This window comes from Pecten maximus, chromosome 13 (assembly GCF_902652985.1).
Source record: "Pecten maximus chromosome 13, xPecMax1.1, whole genome shotgun sequence".
In the NCBI taxonomy this organism is placed as follows: domain Eukaryota; kingdom Metazoa; phylum Mollusca; class Bivalvia; order Pectinida; family Pectinidae; genus Pecten; species Pecten maximus.
Window position 1 is genome coordinate 32,560,190 of NC_047027.1, and position 9,040 is coordinate 32,569,229.

Sequence of the window (9,040 nt, forward strand, 5' to 3'; positions counted from 1 at the left end):
TTTACGGTAGGGATTACATGCAAGTATGAGAGGGAGCTGGACTGCCAGCTACACATGTAAACGAGAGTATGATTGGTACAGTGTCCATGAGAACATTTCAATAAATAATATAGCAACAGGACAATTAATAATGGGATTTACTCTTAAAGTATAGGATAAAGAATGGATTTCTGGATGGTGGTTATTATTGTCATATTTGACTAAAATTGATATATTGTGATTCAAATGCAAATAACACTATACTTGAATAATAGGAGACGTTTGAAGAACGTGTATAAATCGTTTTCAGTTAACTTTTTCTTTCAAACATTGCACGACGTTATCAAAACACGATAAATTAACATTTAGTGAACGCACTATGAAAATGTAATCATTAACATTTGAATAACGTTGGAGAAACGTAAACTCCACTGTATTAAAAAAGTTCTTTTAAAGTGTTAGTTTAACCTTCATACAACGCGATAAAAACGTATTTTGATAACCTCTAAGGAACGTTTCAATAGAACGTTTTGAAAACGCTGCATCGACGTTGTTTCCGACATAATATTTCTACAACTTTCCAGCCACGTTGCGAAAAGGTTGTGTGTTTGCTGGGGTGTTTGTGAAATATCAACTTAAATGTGACAACAACATATTAACAACGTTATTCAATATATAACAACATTGCTTTTGGTTGAAACAGACGTTTAAAGATCATGCAAAAATAGTTTAAATTCAGGTTGCATTTCAAATATACATGTATGTACAACATTATCATAATGTGATAGATTAACGTAATTGGGTACATTATTAAAACGTTAACAATAACCTTAGTGAAACGTTATAATGACAGATATTGGAAATATTCACAAAAACGTCTTGACAACGTCTTTATAACGTCAATATGCGAATATATCTTGCATTTCTAGATCATTCGAAAACATCATGTTTAGAACGTACATTATTTAAACGTTAACAATAACGGTAGTGAAACGTTTCTTTAGAACGTTATAATGACGGATATTAGAAATATTAGCAAATACGTATTGAAAAGGTCTTTATTACGTCTTTCAATATGCGAAGATATGTTAAATTTTTAGATCATTCGAAAACATTAAGTTTAGAACATATGAAAACGTGTATCAACGGTTTTCTGTTAACGTTTTATTAAAAATAACGTTATCATAATGTGATATATTAACGTTTATTGGGTACAGTATAAAAAACATTAACAATAACGTTAGTGAAACGTTAATAACGTTATAATGATGGATATTGGAAACATTGAACACAAACTATTGACAACGTCTGTATAACGTTAACTATAAATACAAAACTACATACAGTTTTTGGACTTTTTAGAGCAGTATGTTTGGTAAAAGCAGACGATTAAAGAACGTCTATAGATCGTTTTAATTAACGTTGTATTTCAAACCTTTGTACAACGTTAACATAACATTTTTTTGCACGCATTGCAAATAATGTTAACGACAACGTGTAAATAACGTTTGATAAACGTAAACTGCGAAGTAGTGTAAAGGTGTTTTTTTAAGTGAATGTTTTTTGTTTTATATAACGATTCAATAACGTTCAGTAAACATTATGAAGTAAACGTTTCGGTCAGCACATTCATATAACGTGATAAAAACGTTTTTTTGATTACATCTAAATAACGTTAAAAGAGAACTTTGCAATATTATATTTTGAAAAGCGTTTCATTGACGCTGTTCTCGACATAACGTTAATACAACTTTCAAACAATGTTACGCTGTGTTTGCTGGCCATTACTACCCAATACTACCTATTACTACCCAATACTACCTATTACTACCCAACACTACCTATTACTTACTACCCAATACTACCTATTACTACCCAATACTACCTATTACTACCCAATACTACCCATTACTACCCAACACTACCTATTACTACCCAATACTACCCATTACTACCCAATACTACCCAATACTACCTATTACTACCACCAACACTACCGATTACTACCTATTACTACCCATTACTACCCAATACTACCGATTACTACCCAATACTACCCATTATTACCCAATACTACCCAACACTACCCATTAATACCCAATACTACCTATTACTACCCAATACTACCCATTACTACCCAATACTACGCAATACTACCTATTACTACCACCAACACTACCTATTACTACCAATACTACCCATTACTATCCAATACTACCCATTACTACCCAATACTACCCATTACTACCCAATACTACCTATTACTACCCAATACTACCCATTACTACACAATACTACCCATTACTACCCAATACTACCTATTACTACCCAACACTACCCACTACTACCCATTACTACCCAATACTACCTATTACTACCCAATACTACCCAACACTACTCATTGCTACCCAACACTACCCATTACTACCCAACACTACCCAACACTACCCACTACTACCCAACACTACCCAATACTACCTATTATTAACAATCACTACCTATTACTACCCAACACTACTCATTGCTACCCAACACTACCCATTACTATCCAACACTACCCAACACTACCCAATACTACCTATTATTAACAATCACTACCTATTACTACCCAACACTACCCAATACTACCTATTATTAACAAACACCACCCATTACTACCCAACACTACCCATTACTACCCAATACTACCCAACACTACCTATTACTACCACCAACACTACCGAGTACTATCCAATACTACCCATTACTACCCAATACTACCGATTACTACCCAATACTACCCATTACTACCCAATACTACACATTACTGCCAAATACTACCCAATACTACCCAACATTACCTATCACTACCCATTACTACCCAATATTACCGAGTACTACCCAATACTACCCATTACTACCCAATACTACCCATTTCTACCCAACACTACCCATTACTACCCAATACTACCGAGTACTACCCATTACTACCCATTACTACCCATTACTACCCAATACTACCGATTACTACCCAATACTACCCAACACTACTCATTGCTACCCAACACTACCCATTACTACCCATCACTACCCAATACTACCCAACACTACCTATTACTACCACCAACACTACCGAGTACTACCCAATACTACCCATTACTACCAAATACTACCAACTACCCAATACTACCTATTATTACCAAACACTACCCATTACTACCGAACACTACCCATTACTACCCAACACTACCCATTACTACCCAATACTACCCATTACTACCCATTACTACCCAACACTACCCAACACTACCCATTACTACACAACACTACCTATTACTACCCATTACTACCCAATACTGCCTATTACTACCTAATACTACCTATTATTCCCAAACACTACCGAACACTACCCATTACTACCCAACACTACCCATTACTACCCAATACTACCCATTACTACCCAATACTACCCATTACTACCCAACATTACCTATTACTACCCATTACTACCCAACACTACCTATTACTACCCATCACTACCCATTACTACCCAACACTACCCAATACTACCCAATACTACCCATTACTACCCAACACTACCTATTACTACCCATTACTACCTATTACTACCCACTACTACCCAACACTACTCATTGCTACATATTACTACACACTACTACCCACTACTACCCATTACTACCCAATACTACCTATTACTACCCAATACTACCCAATATTACCTATTACTACCCATTATTACCCAATACTACCTATTACTACCCAATACTACCTATTACTACCCAATACTACCTATTACTACCCAATACTACCCATTACTACCCAATACTACCCATTACTACATATTACTACCCATTACCACCAAACACTACCCATTACTACCTATTACTACCCACTACTACTACCCAACACTACCCACTACTACCCATTACTATCCAATACTACGCAATACTACCGATTACTACCCAATACTACCCAACACTACTTATTGCTACTCAACACTACCCATTACTACCCATTACTACCCAATACTACACAACACTACCCATTACTACCCATTACTACCCAACACTACCTATTACTACCCAATACTACCTATTACTACCCAACATTACCTATTACTACCCAATACTACCTAATACTACCCATTACTACCCATTACTACCATTACTACAACCATACCACCAACACTATTACTACCCAATACTACCCATTACCTACCCAACACTACCCATTACTACCCACCATATACTCCATCTACTTACCACTACGATATACCCATACACCCATACTACCATTACTACCAAACTGCCATTACTACCCAACACTACCCAAATATTCTACCCATACTACCCAATCTACTACTACCAATACTATAACCCATCTACTTACCCCATTACTACCCAATACCGACATTATCTACACAACAATACCAACACTACCATTACTACCCAACATACCATTACTCCAATACTACACCAATACTACCCATTACTACCATTACTACCCAAACTACTATTACTACCCAATACTACCCATAAATTACTACCCAACATACCATACTACCCAATACTACGCATTACTAACACCATTACTAACTCCCAATACTACACATACAACCATACTACCAACACTCCCATTAGCTACCAACACTACCCATTACTACCCAATACTACCATACACCATACTACCCATACTACAAATACCCAATACTAACACGATACTACCCAACATACCATTACTACCCAACACTACCCATACTACCCAAAATACACCAACACTACATGACTACCCAATACTGACCCAATACACAATACTACCATACTACCAATACTACATACACCATACTACCCATACTACCCATACTAACGATACACCAACTACTACCATACTACCAAACAACAGACCATTACTACCAAAACACTACCCAAACAAACCCATACACCATTACACCCAAACTACCTATATACACCAAACTACCATACTCAAATACCTACTACCAAACACCATACTACCACACTACCATTATACCAACTACCAACACCCAATACTACCCATTACACCCAATACCCACAAATAGAATGAAAAATCACACCAACTTACCACCCCATACGACCTCATATACCAATTACTACCATTACTACCCAATACTACCTATTACTACCCATTACTACCCAATACTACCCATTACTACCCAATACTACCACCAACACTACCCATTACTACCCATCACTACCCATTACTACCCATCACTACCCATAACTACTCATCACTACCAATTACTACCCATCACTACCCATTAATACTCACCACTTATTACTATACATTGAGTACCGGTATATGTAGAAATGAAAAGAAAATGTCTTCCTAGGTTTATGAACTGTTAGATCATGTTGTTCATTTACCAATTAGTATAACTGTGGGGCCTTGTTGGCTGAGTGCTGAAGGCGTCCCGACACTAGCCCTCTACCTCTGGGTTGCGAGTTCGAAACCCACGTGGCCCAGATACTTAGTACTGACTGTAGGTCGATGGTGTCCCCCCCGGTTACTTTGACTTTACTCCACCTCCAAAACCAGGCACGTCATTATATGACACTGGCTGTTATTATAATCCAAAACCAAATAAACCAAATCAAATGACTAGTTTGCCTGAGTAATCAATAAAAAAAAATCCATGGTTATAACTTTAATGTCGTGTATCGCCTTGTACGAGGACGTCAATATATATATAAAGCATGGATTGATGATGATACTAGCATTGCAGTACGTGACGTCAAAATTAATTTAAAGGATAAGCCATGTGACCTGCCAACGTAGAAAACCGACCGACCTCAATTATTGATAACAATAGAGAAGGGCAGAAAGCATTACATAACAGTCAGATGGTGATCATATGTTTTTTGATAGAAACTGTATACGTTAATGTATAAATATCCAACAAGACTTGCTTCAATGTGACGTGTGTATGTATTGCTAATAGGATATTATCTAGCTTGTCAACAACGTGTTTATTCTAAGGAAGAAAAATGTCGAGGTATGTGGCTTGTTTTATATGTTAATAGATGTTTTATATGTTAATAGAACTGGGTATCGTGTTTATACAGTTGACCTTTTTTATAGTATAATTCAATTGTTGGTACTAAAACATTTTACTAATATAAACTGATAATAACAATAAAAACAGAAAAAAACAACTGAATGACTAGATATGCTGCAGAGCTGAAATTTACAAAAGTTTAGAAAGGTATTATGTTAAATAGATATAAATTAGGATTTTATTAATACGTGTTAAGTTTCTGTTGAGAATTTTTTTTTTTAAATCCTGTATTGTAATAATGCTATTCTAAAATATGCATCATTAATAATGTATTCAACGGAAACATAATGACACGTATAAAGCTCATATATTAGAATTATGACAATTAGCATATAGACGCCCATTTAGTCTTTTAGATATCCAGATTTATATAAAGTAGAATATACAAAAGCAAACTTGTATTCAACATTCAGAAAGAAATGTTTGCATTATTTTGATACTGTCTTTGTACCGTATTATATAAACAATATATAACTAAAGATATATCAAGATGTTGTACATTGTATAAATCAGAATATTCTTAAGATTTTGATATATAAAAGGGATAAAACCTTGTGATTTGCAATCAATAATGTCTTCTGTATAGTCTAGGGGACACTTAAGAGACCAAAATAAATTTTCTCCCCTCGTTGAACAACTTATGATGCTTAATCCTTCCTTTCTTTCCCAAATGCTCTGTCTTTGTGTGCTTTATTTTCTCAATATCTCATTGTCTTCCCTGTGAGAAAGACAATGGGTTCCGTCCACTGACCGAGACATACAAGAGTGCCTAAAATGGTAGTCACTACTCATGTTAAACTCTAAGTATATTGTATGTGGTACGACTTGTTCACCCGTTGTTATTATGATGTGACCTGATGAGGTAGCCAGTTGGCTGTCGCCGGCCTTGTGTATCAGTGAGATAGCACACCATAAAGTTCACATCAGTCACGCGCTATCGATATGAGACAAATACGAACATACCGCCGCCTCCAAAAACACATCTTATCACCACAAGCATGCGGGGGAGAGGCTGCCTTAGCTGTGGATCGAACGTTGATACGACGTCGATATGACGTTGACATGACGTTGATAGGGCGTTGATAGGACATTGATAGGACGTCGGTAGGACGTTGATATTACATTGATAGGACGTTGATAGGACATTGCTATGACGTCGATAGGACGTTGATAGGAAGTTCATATGACGTCGATATAAGTTGTTGATATGACGTTGATAGGACGATGGTAGGACGTTGATATGACGGTGAAAGGACGTTGACATGACGTTGATAGGACGTTGATAAATGTATGACGTTGTTAGGACATTGAATAATGCAAACCATGCTTAATTTAAATTGGTTTATACTCTGAAGATCCCTTTTATAACCACTGAAAACTGCCTGACAGTGTTTACAAAATATGATAAAATTGAGGTGAAAATATTACAACAATGGAACATTTTAATGGATGTTGCAGATGTGTCTGCCTCTTTGTATTAATTCATTTCATCAGATTATTAGAACTGAAATGTTTGTTAGCTATCAGTCACATATTCCCCTGTAGTGTTGATATTTTCCCACGGTATTCCTATACACATATGAACAACATATTCCAATTGGATGCTTAAATAATTGTTTTCATTTTCAGTATGAATATCAACTATCCTTTATAATTACTTTCTAAAGTCAGCAAATGTTTATAAAAAAGACCACTAGATAATATATATAGCCTACGTAAATCAATGTTGGCCATTCATTGTTTAGACAAGTCATGGTAATTCTCGCTATGTTACATGAAGATGTTCATGGATCGGAAACGAAGCGATGAAAAAGACTAGAATGTTTTAAACGTGCATGTCATATGCTTAATTCGATGACCAAGCCTGTGTGTATAAGGCTGTTTAATATCCGGTACAATTTTCAAAGTTTTTGGGATAAACCTATAAGCATACTTTTGGGATATGTTATGTTAAGACACATGTTAACTTTGGCTCATCAAGTTACATGATAAATGAAAGTCTTCACTGGATTTTCTTTTTTTCTTTCAACAGCATCAACTAACAAACATTACACACTCTTTGATGTGTCGTCTGCGTACATTTTCACTGATGAATACCTTAGAGTTTTAAGCTAGTCATTCATTTAAAGCATAACAAATATAGGTAACAGTATTGCTTCTTCGGGGACACCAATATTTATGTTGATGAATGTTATTAAAAGACACCTTTAAACTCGGCTTATGATCTGAAGAAGTGCATATCTTGTTCTGATACACCGGAAGCCGTGAGTTATTGTATCAACACTTAAATTATTAAATGGTTAACTTATCAAATGCTTTAAGTAAATATATAGATAAAACACCAGTTATTTTACCCTCGTACATGATTTGGATCTACCAAGCTGGTTATGGGAGTTTCTGTGGAATGATTAGGTCTTACTCCAACTTTGAAAAACTGAAGTTTTACATATCGCGACATCAAAGAACAGAAAGACAATTTTTTTTGATAAATTGACGTAAATGCCAAAACTACACCATCGATACTCAATGCCAAAATTTGAAGAGAAATTATCAAATAGGAAAACAAGAAATTTGTAAATCACGAAATCTTATATACCTTAGGACATAGATAATAAAACATATCTTTATTCAGCAGTTATATATTGTTTTTCGAGAATTCTGTCTTGTGCTACTTGAATCATTTGTAATAAATAATTTGTTATATCTTTTCCGATATCTTCGAGTCGAGAAAGGATGTTCTTGTTATTGTTTTAAAAAGGTATTACACCGTGGATTTTTTATTTTACCTATAGTCCTTGATTTTGTTTCTTCTAGTTATTTCCCAACCATGAAAATGCACAAACTGCACGATGACCAAGAAAATGAAATGTACAGTGTCCACGGTCACGCAGTCAACCGATGTCGTGGAACCATCATTAACAGTCTCAGTAAGAAACTATTACATTCATGTCAAAAAGTATACATTTT